Consider the following 16,594-nt stretch of genomic DNA (forward strand, 5'->3'; position numbering starts at 1 on the left):
GCTCGATTCCACGCCCACCTATCCCTTTGGCGATACCATCGCCAGCCTTCACATCAGCGCCATAACACCTATTCCTGTCATCTCTCTCTGTCACCTCAATCATCTCTCGAAGTTTTCCACCGGTCCATCGAGGCTGGCCTGACGCCCATACAACGAGCCCAGCTTGTCGCCATCCTACAACGTTTCGCGGCTTCGTTCGACTCTCAGCAACATTCGTTGGGCTCACAACTACCGTTACTCACCGTATTGATACCGGCACCCATTCCCCTTTGCGCCAGCGTCCGTACCGTGTTTCAGCCGCCGAGCGCCGCATTATTGACGAACAGGTGACCGACATGCTCCAGCGCAACGTAATCCAATCGTCGCACAGCCCTTGGGCGTCTCCGGTTGTCCTGGTCAAGAAAAAAGACGGTTCCATCCGATTCTGCATAGATTACCGCCGACTGACCAAGATCACGCGCAAGGACGTTTATCCTCTACCTCGTATCGACGACGCCCTTGACTGCCTGCAGAGAGCTGAGTTCTTTTCTTCAATAGACCTGCGTACCGGCTACTGGCAGGTGCCGATGGCAGAGGCCGATCGCCCAAAAACCGCTTTTGTCACACCCGATGGGCTCTATGAGTTTAATGTCATGCCATTCGGACTGTGCAATGCCCCTGCTACATTCGAACGCATGATGGGCAACCTACTCAGAGGGCTCAAATGGCACACTTGCCTTTGTTACCTTGACGACGTTGTCATCTTTTCCCCAGATTTTCCATCTCACCTCCAGCGCCTTGAGACAGTTCTGCGATGCCTGACCAACGCTCGCCTCCAATTAAATTTAAAGAAGTGCCGTTTCGGAGCACGGCAGCTAACCATACTCGGACATGTCGTCTCCAAGGATGGCGTTCTTCCCGATCCGGCAAAATTACGCGCTGTGGCAGAATTTCCCAAGCCAACTAATGTGAAAGAACTCCGCAGCTTTGTCGGCCTCTGCTCGTACTTCCGCCGCTTCGTTCGCAATTTTGCCACAATCATCAACCGTATCACCAAGCTTCTGTCCAGCCACGATCTTTCAGCCTAGTCTCCGCACTGTGATGATGCCTTCGCGACACTCCGCCACATTGTGACGACTGCGCCAATCCTGCGTCATTTCGAACCTCATTCTCCCACGGAAATCCACACTGATGCCAGCGGCGTCGGCCTCGGCGCAGTACTCGCTCAGCGGAAGTCTCGCTTTGATGAGTATGTTGTCGCTTACGCAAGTCGGACCCTAACAAAAGCTGAAGTAAACTATTCCGTCACCGAGAAAGAGTGTCTCGCTATTCTCTGGGCAATAGCAAAATTTCGCCCCTACTTGTATGGCCGTTTTTTTGATGTCGTCACCGATCATCACTCAATCTGCTGGATGTCTTCTTTGAAAGATCCTTCAGGTCGACTGGCCCGTTGGGCTCTTAGGCTCCAAGAATACGACATTAACGTCATCTATCGCTCTGGCCGTAAACATGCTGATGCTGATGCTCTCTCACGTTCTCCTTTGCCGTCTGAAGCCACTCCTGCTATATCCGTTCTACATCCCACCGACATGCCCACCGATATGACTTCCGAGCAACGCAAAGACGCATGGATCGCCTCACTCCTTGATTTTTTATCTGGCCGCGCGTCACGACCTCGTTGCCGCACTCTCCGTCGCCAGTCTCACCATTTCGCCATCAGAGAGGAGCTCCTCTACCGTAGGAATTACCTTCCTGATGGTAGAAAGTGGCTGCTTGTAATTCCGACCCATCTACGCTCTGTGATTTGTTCCCATTACCACGACGATCCCCAATGTGCCCACGCCGGCTTATTGAAAACCTTCACTCGCCTGCGACAGCGGTACTACTGGCGTGGGATGTACCGCTATGTTCGTCGGTTCGTCCAGTCATGCCAAGAGTGTCAGCGCCGAAAACACCCACCTCGCCAGCCCGCCGCTCCTCTGCAGCCGCTGACCTGCCCAGCTCAGCCCTTTGAGCGTGTTGGAATAGACCTATACGGCCCGCTTCCTAGCACATCAACACGCAATCGCTGGATCATCGTTGCAATCGATCTTCTCACACGCTACGGCGAAACGGCGCCTTTGACATCTGCTACAGCCCAAGACATTGCCTCCTTCATCCTCCATCACATAATTCTTCGCCACGGGGCTCCCAAAGAATTGCTGAGTGACAGAGGTCCCGCTTTCCTTTCTGAAGTTGTCGAAGCTGTTCTAAGAGAATGCAAAATCGTTCACCGCGCCACCTCCGCGTACCATCTGCAAATAAATGGAATGGTTGAGCGTTTTAACCGCACCATGGGCGACATGCTAGCAATGTATGTCGCTTCCGACCACTCCAACTGGGACCGCGTTCTTCCATTCGTCACATTCGCTTATAAATCTGCCACACAAGCAACCACCGATTTCTCACCATACTTCCTCCTGTACGGTCGTGAGCCCTCTTGTACTATGGACACCATTCTCCCTTACCGATCGGGTTCTTCCGAATTCACGACTGTTTCACAAGCTGCAACTTATGCTGAAGAATGCCGCCAGCTTGCCCGGTCCTTCACTTCTCACGCCCAGCAATAGCAGAAAACCACCCGAGATCGATCTGCACTTCTTCCTACTTACCAAACAGACACTTTGGTCTGGCTATGGGTGCCTTCCTCCAGTCCCGGCATTTCATCCAAACTTCTGAGCAAGCATCAGGGCCCCTACCATATTGCCAAGCAAACATCCCCCGTAAACTACCTCATTGAACCCCTTACGCCATCCACTGACCACCGTCGCCGAAATCGTGAAATAGTACACAGTAACCGCCTGAAACCTTACTACGATCCGGCCATGGTCACATCGCCATGAGCCGCCAGGATGGCGTCTTTTCGCCCGGGGGAAGTTGTAAAACAGGCATTAGGCTCTGATATGTTCAGCGCCTATTGCTGAAGAGAACCCCCGCCGGGGTGGCGCAGTGGTTACGGCGCTCGACTACTGTTCCCAGAGATGCGGGATCGAATCCCGGCATCGGCGGCAGCTTTTCGATGGAGGCGAAAAGCAAGGCGCTCGTGTGCTGTGCGATGTCAGTGCACGTTAAAGAACCCCAGGTGGTCGAAATTTCCGAAGTCCTCCACTACGGCGTCTCTCATAGCCTGAGTCGCTTTGGGACGTTAAACCACACAAACCAACCTGAAGAGAACGACGACAAGCATGTTCAACGCGCGTGACGGGCAGGAAGGAAAACGGAAACGAAGCTCGCTTCGATGCTCGTACGTGTGCTGACACGTCTCACGACTGATCGCAGAACGTTCTATTGACTGTTGACGACGTATCGACCAGGTCAAGGTCTTTTACAACACTTTAAAGTTTGGTTTAAGGAAAGTGCCAATAATAGCCTTGAAAAAGCAGACTGAAATATTTTCACCACGCTATTTATGTAAACCAGTTTTTTTTAATGACAAGTCACACAATAAAAAAACATGTCGCAATGCAGCTGCTTATTTTAGCTACTCAAGACACATATTGTAGAACGAAATCGCTTATCGCTGGAGTGCTCTCTCACTTTACGCATTCAATTGGCAAGAGATACCAAGCCAGCAGCAGGTCGCATCATAACTTTCAGGTAATGCGAATAAATAAAGCTGCATTAATGGTATCTTAGTGCAAACATTGTAGCCACTTGTTCTGACCAAACCCTTTACCATAGACGATTTGTTGCTAAAATCAACAATTAAAACAAGTAATGAGTTTTAATAAATTATAATCTTTGGAAAACATAAAATACAGTAGAATAAGCAATACGACTCAAAAGCTATCTGATTTCAGTGGAATAGGACACTTAGCCTATTAAAAGCTTCATACTTCACGACACCTTGGTGTATATCGTAATTTCTGGTATGGACTGAACCGTGTTGATTACAAAACAGCTTTGCATATAATTCAAATGGGAGCCTCTCATATTGTAACACTCTTGACTCTATGTAACACAACCTTTCTAAGCCCAAGAAATGGTGCACATGAAAACAGGCGGCACTTCCGCTCCCACTCCCTTCTTCGTCCAACTACCCCCGAGTTCCTCATCTTCATTATTCATACAGACTGCAACATTTGCCTCCCTTTCGCAAAAGAAGCCCTCTGGGCGAGTCAGGAGTTGTCACGAGAGTGGCACTGCTTCAAACGGGCGACATGCGTAACCTCACTTTTTGCCGAACGTCGTCCATTGGCCGTAAGGCGTGCAATCCGGTAGTTAAGTTCGCCGAGTCGTTCTAAGATCACGTATGGTCCACTGTGGCGTGCAAGCATTTTCTGGTGTAATCCGCGTTGATTCATTGGTTTTCAAAGCCAGACTAGATCACCGGGGAAGTAGATGCTCTGGCGATGATGGTCGTTATAGCGAGCTTTCGATCGCTCGTGTGTTGTCATAGTCCTCAGTCGGGCTATTCGCCGCGCTTCTTCGACCAAGCAAAGGGCTCCGGCTAAGCATGGGTCGTCTTCAGTGGAAAATGGGAGGTTGGCACCCAGGGTGTGTCGAGGGGAGCAGGCGTAAAGGAGGAAGAATGGACTGTATCCTGTGGTCTCATGCCTGGCAGTGTTGAAGGCGTATGTGATTAACGGAAGAACACAATCCCAGTTTTTATGGTCCGATGCGACGTACATTGAAAGCATATTCGTGAGAGTTCTGTTAGTACGCTCTGTTAAACCATTTGTCTCGGGGTTGTAAAGGGTGGAATGTCTGAAATCAGATGCACATAAACGAAGACGTTCTTCAATTATATCGGCAGTAAATTGGTGACCTCTGCCACTTATTACAACTCTCGGGGGACCTTGTCGCAAGATGACTGAATGCAGCATAAGCAGGGAAACTTGGTACGCTGTAGCGGCGGGAAGAGCGGCTGTCTCACAGTAGCGAGTAAGACGGTAAATACATACAATAATGCAACGATTTCCCCCATGCGACTTTGGAAAGGGACCGAATGCTTTACCCTGTAGCGCCGCCCAAAATTCCTTTTGCGAAAGCCGGAGTCGACTAGCTTTCTCACTTCTGAGTGCGGTGTAAAGTTCGCCAAGATCCCAGGTGTCCCGAAGCTGGATCATAATGCATGACGCGTACAATAGAAAGACGGAGGCTTTGAGGTACTACCAGAAGAAAGCGATGACCAGTTTCTGAGTAAACGTTCTTGTATAGTAGCCCATCACGGAGTCACAACTGGCTGTTCGAGGCTGGATCCTGAGAAGCATTCAAGAACGGCTCCAGGTGCTGGTCGTTGTGTTGCTCTGTTCGAAAGATGAGAGTATCGGCAAATCTCCGACATAAAGCAGCGACGTAATGGTCGAGGTTGTCCGCGTCGCATTCCGTTGTGGCAAGTGGCAACCAGGAGAGGCAGTCCGCATCTGCGTGCCGTCGGCCACTGTTTTTCGACATGCTGTAGTCGTATTCCTGCAAGCGAAGTGCAAAGCGGGCCAGGCGACCAGACGGGTCACTGAGATTGAGTAGCCAGCTTAGGCAATAATGATCGGTTACTACTACGAAAGGCCTTCCGTACAGGTAACAGCGGAACTGCTGGACGGCGAAAACAACCGCGAGACATTCCTGCTCGGTGATGGTGTAGTTTCGCTCAGACTTGCTGAGAGTCCGACTGGCGTAAGAAGTCACATGTTCACGGTCATCATAGCGCAGAACGAGGACAGCACCGAGGCCTATGCCACTTGCGTCCGCATGAACTTCAGTTCGAGCAGAAGGGTTGAAGTGTCGTAAGATAGGATGTGATGTTAGGAGGAACTTCAGTTTTCGGAAAGATGAGTCGCATTCAGATGTCGACTGGAATGGAGCGTCTTTATGTAGTAGACACGTGAGCGGGTAGGCGACATCTGCAAAACGATGGATGAAGCGTTGGAAATATGAGAAAAGGCCGAAAAAACTCCGGAGCTCCTTCACATTCCGAGGTTGTTGAAAAGCGGCAACAGCTACGGTCTTCTGAGGATCAGGCCGGACGCCGTCACAATTGACGAGGTGACCAAGCACCAATGCCTGTCGCTCACCAAAACGGCACTTATTTGAATTCAGAACAAGACCAGCTTGGCTCACACAGTCCAGCACGAGGACTAGGCGGTCGTTGTGCTCTTTGAATGTCCGGTCAACGATGACTACGTCGTCCAGATAGCACATACAGACCTCCTATTTCAGACCACATAGTATAGAATCCATGAATCTTTCAAATGTTGCAGTCGCATTGCACGAGCCAAAAGGCATAACATTAAATTCAACAGTCCATCCGGAGTGATAAAGGCCGTCTTCTACTTGTCTGCTGGGTACATTGGGATCTGCCAGTATCCTGACCGCAGGTCGACAGATGAAAAGTATGATGCAGAATACAAGCCGTCAATGGCGTCATCAATGCGGGGAAGCAGGTAGACCTCCTTTTTAGGGACTGAATTCAAGCGGTGGTAATCTACACAAATCGCCATGTGCCATCTTTCTTGCTGACAAGAATTACTGGAGCCGCCCAGGGACTGGACGAATGACACCCTGGTCTAACATTTCACGTACCTGCTCATTGATGACCTTGCGCTCGGACGGCGCCACACGATACAGTTTTTGGCGAATTGGATGTGCATAACCGGTGTCAATTCGATGACTGGTGCGAGACCCAGGAAAGGAGAGTGAAATGATAGGCTTCGAGAAGTCAAAAAAGAATGACTACTTCGGCAGCAGATCTTCCAAAGCATCACGCTCTGTGGCGTTCAGAGAATTAATAATCATACCACGAAGTTGAACATTCACTTGGGATGGTGCAACATTCCGCTGAGGTGCATCCGTAACCACGGCCACTGATACTGGCATGTCTGAACTGCAAGAGGCAAACTTCATTCCAGCTGCTAAAAGAACTGGCTACGTGGAGCAATTAATAGTCCACAATCGCATGCAGCCTTTGGTTGCCGACACCAAACAATTAGGAACCCGGAGAGATTTCTTCGCGCAGTTCGAATAGTTAAGTGTCACAGAAGCATCAAACGCTTCGATCGCACGGTGAGAACATGAAGCCGGAATGTACTGCATAGACAATGGAGGCACAACAATATCGTCGCTCCTGCACTCCATATTTTCAAGAACAAGAGGTTCCTCGAACAACTCAGGCGGTAGGCAGCCCACTGATCTCGCCCGTGTGGCAGTCTAGGGTTGCGCCACACATGCTAAGAAAATTTGTACCAAGAATTACATCATGTATGGAGTGGGGTAGCACGGCGGATTCTTCAGAAAACACGGTTCTTCAAAAGAACACACATTTGCACTGCACACTCCAACGGGATAGAACAAATCGCCACTAACGGTATGAAAATTTGAATTTCTGTCCCAAGGAAACATCACTTTTGGTCCCAGCAAGTTTTTAAATGTTGAACTCATAATCGATATTGTCGCACCCGTGTCCACTAATGCCATTGTAGAAATGCCGTCAACAGACACAGATCTTATTTTTGAGCATAGTCACTGAAGGACGTATTTCTGCGAATAGCGAGATTTCACCGGTGGCCTCACCGCCATCGGTCTCGGCGCCTAGCTTTCCCAAGGAGGTGACTTAGAACGACGCCGCGGGGTTGGAGAGCGGCACGAAAAGAGGGCGACTGAGTCAGATTCCGGTCGGAAGCCGGTGAGTGGTTGCGTACGCCACCGGGCTGAAACTGGCCGTGTGGAGAAGACGTCCAATACCGACGGGAGTCTACTGGGTGATCACTGGTCGGGTCTGGATACGTTGGTCGGTCATACCGCGATGGTTGACGACGGCGACATTGTCTTGAAATATGGCCCGGGATGTCACGCCGGTAACAGACAATACGTTGGTCGGTCATACCGCGATGGTTGATGACGGCGACATTGTCTTGAAATATGGCCCGGGATGTCACGCCGGTAACAGACAGGAGCAGGTCGAAGAAGGTGTTGGTCCTGAAAGGATTCGATGTCACACTGTCGGTAAAAGCCAGGATCGCGCTATCTGTGAACTGGGGTACTCGCCTAAGTCTTCGTGGCCCGAGGTCGTTACGCTTATCAAGATGTCTAGATGAAACCGGGCTTACGAAATGTTACCGCGAGCATTCTTCGTAAGAGGCAGGGTGTGCTGTGTGAAACGAAGAAAACTCAGGCTACGATTGCAGATTGTAGGCAAGTTGACACGGAAACGATGGGCGGTAGGACACTGGTGGCGTGTGCCGGCAGCTGGAATCGAGCCGGAGTAACTCTTCACGAATGATCTGCCGCATATTTGAGGCAAGGTCCGGAGGAACATGCACATCAACGCTGGTGACGATTGTCACATTGGCAAGCCTTCCAAACGTAGGAGTTACTGGACGGTTCTTTCGTGCTTCGAATGTGCGAATGTGACGGAGGACAGCGGAGACAGTCGAGATATCATCTTCGGCGATGAGGAAGTTGTAGACATCAGCTGCGATGCCCTTCAAAGGGTTCCCTACATTGTCCTCATCGGATATTTGAGAATCGATGGTCCTGCCCAATTTGAGGACCGCTTCGGTATAGGTAGTGCGGGTCTCGCTAGGTAGTTGGGCACGATGGGCGAGTGTCTGCTTGGCCTGCTTCGTGCGCGCTGAAAAATCGCCCGAAACACTGTTTAGTTCGGTATCAAAGCGGTCCCATGTCATCAGCGTGCCCTCATGGTTTTCAAACCAGACAAGGGCGGTGTCGTTCAGGAAGAAAACGACGTTGTCGAGCTGAGTGGAGACGTTCCAGCGATTGTAATGCCTCACCCGTTGGTAGTGGCGGAGCCAGTCGTCAACGTCCTCTCCCGCTGCACCAGTGAAAGGACGAGGATCTCGGTAAGGTTGATAAAGGCCGGAACTCGCCTGATTTGAAGTGGCAAGAGGCACCGGGCTAGGCTCAGTCGATGGCGGCATTGTAACGATCAGAGGCGGGAGTCCAGCACGGCGGCGGCAGCGACGCCGCTCCAGGGGTGCGTCAATGACGAAATGGCGCGGGTCGAAACCGCACTCTCCACCAAAAATGTAACCCTCTTGTCGCTATGTAAAACACAACCTTTCTAAGCCCAAGAAATGGTGCAAACGAAAACAGTCGGCACTTTCCCTCCCACTCCCTCCTTCTTCCAACTACCCCCGAGTTCCTCATCTTCCTTATTCATATACACTGTAACAATATGAATTGCATACCTTTTTCCAGATTGCTTTTATGTATGCTATGATCAGTGCAGAGGAAAACAGGTCAGGCATAAGGACAACTATGTATTTGTGATCTGCTGATCCTACACAGGCGACCACAAAACAGCGTCAAGCATATGTTGCTGCTCTGAGTTTGTGCTCGACTGCAGTGTCAACAGATAGCTAACATCATGTCTATGGCCAAATTTCGCTGAGATGGGTGTCTTCCCAAGATTTAGAATGATAAGTTTACCTTCAAAAATCTAACAGACCATCACACTCTGGCTAGGATTAGTTCAGACCATGAAAGGCATGTACTGTTGTGGCGACCGATTGAGCAAAGCTAAATCTCACAAGGAAAAGCGCAACAATGCTAGAGTAAAAACAAAAAAAAATATATTGTGAAAACCAAAATGTTGCATATGCAGTCCCATCAATGATAATAAAAAGCACTACGCAGTGATAAAATCATTTGTTACATTTTACCTAACGACTATTAGGACCTTGCACATACTTCAGCACATGTCAGTGGAGAATTTACGTATGGAAGCAAGAATCTATGATATTTTTCCTATAAATTTCGTATAATAATTGCAAGCACATGAGGTGTGGTGTGCAGTGGTTTCCAGGCAATTGTACACTTAAAACTCTGGTAGATAATTGTTGGTGGAGTAAACATTCTATGACAATCACAACCAACACAAAACCATAATTTTCAGATACATTCAACATGATATGAGGTTTATTTTTACTATACACGACATGTAAACAAATTTGCTTCGGAATGAATTTTTTACTAGCTACACCATTATTAAAGGAAATAATGCAGGTAAACCAAGCTGGCAGGCTGTCCATTCATACTAGGCTATCTATCTATGCTTAGGGTATGTCTTTATTCGTGCATCCCTTAACGCGTCATTAAATGTGGTGATGGCGTGCTCGCTGGTAGAAGATTTAAAGCATTCCTCTTTTGTGCTGTGGTGGGTAGTTGAGCAGCAGGTAGGCTCCAGGCATTGGCCAGTCTGAAGTGGTCAGGTACTTGTGTATATAAAGAGGGAAACAATCTACAAGTGAGAGCGAACACAAAAATCTTTTCCCAGTAATGAAAACAGACACAGCTTTATATTGCCGTGAATCCTTCGAATCTGTTATTTTTTGACAGCCGTTGGCACGCGGCCTTATCACTGTGAATCTAGCGCGCGCATCAGTTCTTTGTAGTTTGTTTATTCACGCCTGTTATCCCGAGTCGGTGCTGTATCACTTTGTCGCGCAAGATACGCCGAGACGTTTCTTTAAGATTCCGACCACTCGCGTGTGTTTCTGCAATGTTTCAGGTTGTGCTAGTCACTGTTTGCATGTTTTCTCGATGTTTCTTCACAGCCTTTAAACTGAGCGTTGTAGGGTGCGACAGGAATTCGTAGATTGACTACCGCCCGGCAGGCTTGTTGTTATCGCTGCTGCCGAGTTGTTCAGTTCTTTTGCGGGCGCAAATCAGCCCAAAAATATTTTATTCGAGTGAAGATCAAGCTTCCTCATTGGTCGAATGACATAGTCACCACCACATGACATCTGGTGAAGGTGCTGAATCGCTGTAAACAACATGACCATGCCGCTGAAGACGGAATCAACACAGCCTCCCGTTTTCGCCCAGCCCCATGAGCCACCAAGCTTCGAAGGTCGTCCAGATGAAGACACAGAAGACTGGCTTGACATTTTAAAGCGCGTGGCCTCGTTCAACGCTTCGGACGACTCTGCAAAGTTGAGGCAAGTGTCTTTCGCTCTTCAGAGATAATCGCGGATTTTATTTGAGAACTGTCAAGCGACTTTGCATAAATAAAGGCTGGTTCACAATGGGGACTCGCCGAGGTCGCGCGACTCGACTTGTCACGGAGGGGGCTACCCGCGACAAGCACTGAGCGACGACAAGTGTTCACACCTGCATGCGACTCTCTTCCCGATGTCTCTCGCTCTGAACGAGACTTGCCGCGAGAGAGCCGGTTTTGGCGCCTTTTATCCCTTTTCGTCTGCTGCCGTGCACTCACTCGGTCGTCAGTTCGGTCTCTCCAGCTAGGATATTGTGAGCCTTCTGTGAACCTTCTTTCATTTGTACATGCCATGAACTTCTTTCATTTGTACTTACCATCATCATCGTCCTGCGGTGCCGGCTCCGGCGCGCGCCTAGGTTCGTGATCGGATTAAAACGCTAGACAAGGCTTCGCTGTCCTTGCAGTCACGACCTCGCCGTCTCGACCTAGCCCTCTTTTACAAGTGGTGGAGGTGAAATTTGATCCCCTTGCTGCCTTGGGCCTTGCCTCTCACTGGAGCTATGTTCCGGTCGCCGTTTGGCAACTGCCACCATCGCTATGTCTACCGACAGTACCCACGAACAGGCCGGACCCTCTACCTCGGCTGCACCACCCCCTCCGACTGTGCCCACACGACAGCGCGACCGGCCGCTGTTCGCTGGTCGTCGCAATGAAGACGTCGATGACTGGCTTGACACCTATGAACGCTGCAGTGCCTACAACCGGTGGGACAATGCTCTAAAATTTCTCAACATCTCTTTCTACCTTATTGAGGTCGCCAGGACTTGGTTCATCAACCGAGAGCCCCACACAACTAACTGGACCACCTTCAAACAGCAGTTCCGACGTACTTCGCCGACCCGGCAGTTCGGACTGAGATCGCGAAGACCAAGCTCGCTTCACGCCTTCAAGGTATTGATGAGTCATATGCGTCTTACATAGAGGCCATACTTGCACTCTGCCGGCGTATTAGTCCCACCACGGTGGAACCTGAACGAGTACACCACGTCGTGAAAGGAATCAATTCTACGGCGTATAACATCCTAGTTGCTCAGAATCCTTCAACTATTGATTCCATCATTACGACTTGCCAACGCATCGACCAGCTGCAGTCCTCCCGATTCCAGCCCGCCAACGCTACTGGCCCGACCTATACTGATCTCGACCTGCGGGCACTTATTCGAGCCATTATCCGCGAGCAGCTCCAGGCCCTCAAGCCTGTCTGTCGACACGGGTGCGATCACTCTTCCGCAACATCTAATGACGCCGGTCTCCGCAGCATCATCAAAGAAGAGCTGGCAACAATCACTGAAACTATGACATCTGGCCCTCCGGCACCCCGCTCAGTACCGACTTACGCGCACGTGGCAGCATCACCCCCTCCTTTAGTTCCCCCGCCTCGACCGGCACCAGCCTACAATCACGTCAATGCAATAGCGACGGCTCAACCTGCACCACTCTATTACGCACCTTGGCGCCCCTCCCGACCAATTTGCTATTACTGTGGCATTCGAGGACATATATCCCGCGTCTGTCGCCGCCTCCAGAACGAGCGCCGTGGTTACGATACCTTTGAAAGCGACATCCCTTCAACGTCATATTATCAACGCCGGTTTATTCCAAGCCCCCCTCGAAGATTATCCCCACCCCCAGAATCCTCGTCTGAGCGTCGTGGAACCCATGCATCCCGACGTCGGTCCCTATCCCCATACCGCCGCTCAGTTTCCCCTCTCCGACTCGCAACAGCTATCCCTGTCCGCCATCCGGAAAACTAAGCGTTGCAGCTTCCGGAGGTTAAACTGCACTTTACGAACTTACCAAACGTCCTCCAGATCGCCCGTATAATGTGATTTCTGTTTTCGCTGAAGGAGTACCGGTCGAAGCATTGATTGATACAGGAGCTGTAATTTCTGCCATTCACGCTGATTTGTGCTACCGTTTGCGAAAAGTGACGACACCATATGATGGGCCTGAACTCCGTGGAGCCAATGACGTCCCTTTGCGCCCTTTAGCAAAGTGCACCGTACGAATTGTTATTGACGGCGTTCGCCGTCATGTGCAGTTTGCTGTGCTCTCACCATGTGCGCATCTGATGATTTTAGGATGGGATTTTTTGTCAACCGCTTCGGCGTTAATTTCTTGTGGCGACCGTGTTATCCATCTGACAGACAGCAATTTTTCATCTGAAGTTTCTGAACGACATCGTCTCCTCGATGCCGCCGCTGATACTGTTTTGCCTCCTCAGTGCGAAAAACGGCTTACCATTGTTTCTGACCACATCACTGACGGGGACGTACTCATCGCACCATCTTATCGTCATCTTGCACGCGGTATCGCCTTCCCGTCCAGTCTTGTGAGGTTCTGCAATGGCTCAGCGACAGTGGCAGCCACTAACACTTCACGTGAATCCCTCGTGCTCCCAAAACGAACTTCTCTCCCCTGCATGGCGGATGTTCAACCTTTGTCCTTGATGGTGCTCACCGCCCCTCTGCCTCAGCGCCGTGTTTCGCCAGACGTCTCTCTTTCTGTTCTCACAAAGACTATCAATCCTAACCTCACGCCGAACCGACGCCAAGAGCTGCTAACATTGCTTCGACACCACCAAGCCATTTTTGATATCACTTCCCCACCACTGGGACGGACTAGTGTTGCGCACCATCGCATCATTACTGAAGGTAACTCTATCGTTCGCCGACGGCCTTATCGGGTTTCCCTCTCTGAACGAAAAGTAATTGAAGAAAATGTAAATGACATGCTCCATCACAATATTATTCGCCCCTCGACAAGCCTATGGTACTCCCCAGTAGTGTTAGTTAAAAAAAAAGGACGGCTCGGTACGCTTTTGTGTTGATTACCGGGCAGTCAACAAAATTGCCCGCAAAGATGTATACCCAATGCCAAGAATTGATGACGCCCTTGACTCTCTCCAAGGCGCCGAATATTTCTCGACTTTGGACCTCCGCTCAGGTTATTGGCAAATACCTATGCACGAGGACGATAAAGAAAAAACGGCTTTCTCAACTCCCGATGGCCTTTACGAATTTAATGTTATGCCTTTCGGACTTTGTAACGCACCAGCGACATTTGAAATAATGATCGATACTGTGCTTCGTTACCTAAAATGGAGAACCTGTTTATGTTACTTGGATGGCATTGTCATCTTTTCGTCAACTTTTAACGACCATCTCACGCGCCTGAATGAGGTCCTCGCGTGTCTCGCTTTAGCGGGCCTTCAGCTCAACACCAAGAAGTGCCATTTTGCACAGAAGGAAATTAAAATATTGGGACATCTAGTCAGCCATGACGGCTTTCGTCCAGACCCTGAAAAAATCATCGCGGTCATGAACTTTGCTCGTCCACAACGGATTACAGAATTGCGTAGTTTTCTCGGCCTGGCGTCTTATTTCCGGCGTTTTATAAGACATTTTGCAAGTATTGCTGCTCCACTTCATGAACTACTTAAAGCACGCACCCTTTTCGTGTGGACTGAACAGTGCGAAGCCGCTTTCAATAATCTGAAGCACGCCCTCACATCAGACCCTGTTCTTGGCCACTTCAGTGACAGCGCTCCAACCATCCTGTACACTGATGCCAGTGGTCTCGGTCTTAGAGCTGTACTCCTGCAGCGCGAAGCAACTTCGCGTGCGAAAGTGATTGCCTTCTCCAGTCGGACTATGACTCCAGCTGAGAAAAACTACACCATTACCGAGCAGGAGTGCCTTGCCGTCGTCTTGGCAGTCGAAAAATTTCGCCCTTACCTATATAGTCGGCATTTCACAGTTGTGACCGATCACCATGCTCTTTGCTGGTTGTCTTCGCTCAAACATTTGACAGGCCGGCTTGGCCGTTGGATTCTACGCCTGCAAGGATACAATTTCGACGTCACTTATAAATCGGGTCGCCAACACCAAGACGCCGACGCTCTTTCTCGCTGCCCACTTTCGGAATCGGCTTGATGTTTTTCTTCCCAATGCATTTCCACCTATGACCACAGCCGACCATCTCTTTCCCCGACGTATATCCCAACAGTTTCATTTGATGACTCTGAAAACAAACACGCTCTCCGCTCACAGCAATTAGCCGTTGCCTACTGCCGACCCATCATGGACCGCCTTATTGGCGCTTCGGACCCACCCAATGCTCGGCTTCGCCGACAACTTCGCAATTTGAAGCTCGAAGATGCCATCCTATTCCGCTTTGTGTATTGCCCTGATGGAACTCGCTGGATCCCAGCCGTGCCCCGTGTGCTTCGCCCACGTACAATGGCGGCTCTCCACGATGGCGCTACTGCAGGTCACCTTGGTGTTGACAAAACCTACGACCGCGTGAAAAAACGATTCTTTTGGCCTGGCCTATCTTCCTGCGTTGCCAAATACGTCGCATTCTGCCCTCTGTGCCGACGTCGCAAACTGCCGACGTCTTCGCCCGCTGGCCTTCTACAACCTTTTCCCTGTCCCGCCACGCCATTCGACGTAGTCGGCATCGACATATATGGTCCCCTACCTCTCTCCGATGGGGGTAACCATTGGATTATAACAGCTGTCGACCACCTTACACGCTACGCTGAGACAGCACCTGCACCGACCGGTTCCGCTCAAGAAGTAGCAAATTTCTTTTTGCGATCAATTGTATTGCGTCATGGCGCTCCTCGGGGGCTCCTAAGTGACCGCGGGACGGCCTTCTTATCGGCAGTCGTTGCCGAAGTTCTTCACGCGTCATCCACCCTTCATAAGAAAACCTCAAGCTACCATCCCCAGACTAACGGGCTGACTGAGCGATTTCACCGCACCTTGTCGGATATGATCTCCATGTACATCACACCGGATCATCGAAATTGGGACACTATTCTACCAATCGTCACTTTCACCTATAACACAGCAGTACAGCGGACTAGCGGTTATTCTCCATTTTTCTCGTTTAAGGCCGTCCTCCCACTACAATTTTCGACGCTTCCTTCTTCTCTACGCCCGACTACTCCACATCAGTACCTACCGAGTTCTTATCTCGTGTGGCCAGATGCCGTCATCTTGCCCGCCTCAACACAGCAGCGTGCCAGGAAGACCGCAAGAGTCGCTACGATTCTACGCATCGCGTGGTCTCTTATCGTCCCGGTGACGAAGTACTGCTTTATACACAACTGCGCACCCCTGGCCTTAGTGACAAATTGCACCACCGCTACCTTAGTGCCTACGAGATCATCAGCCAAACTTCTCCAGTTAACTACAAAGTCACGCCTGTTGATCCCCCAGCCGATCGACGCCACCGTGGAACTGAAATTGTTCATGTTTCTCGCTTGAAACCGTTTGTGCGCCGCGGTACATTGGCTAATTAGGAGCGGCCAGGCTGGCCGCTTCCGACCCCCCGGGCAGATTGTGTGAGCCTTCTGTGGACCTTCTTTCATTTGTACATGCCATGATCTTCTTCTTTCACTTGTACATACCATCATCATCGTCCCGCTGCGCCGGCTCCGGCGCGCTCCTGGGTTCGTGATCGGATTAAAACGCTAGACAAGGCTTCGCTGTCCTTGCAGTCTTGACCTCGCCGTCTCGGCCTAGCCTTCTTTTACAATATGTACGATTATCTCAGCGAGGAAGAAGAAATAACCGCCATGCTCATGTGTAGTGCTGCTTTGGCAGC

This window comes from Amblyomma maculatum, chromosome 5 (genome assembly GCF_055883805.1).
Source record: "Amblyomma maculatum isolate TAMU_Amacu chromosome 5, ASM5588380v1, whole genome shotgun sequence".
Taxonomy (NCBI): domain Eukaryota; kingdom Metazoa; phylum Arthropoda; class Arachnida; order Ixodida; family Ixodidae; genus Amblyomma; species Amblyomma maculatum.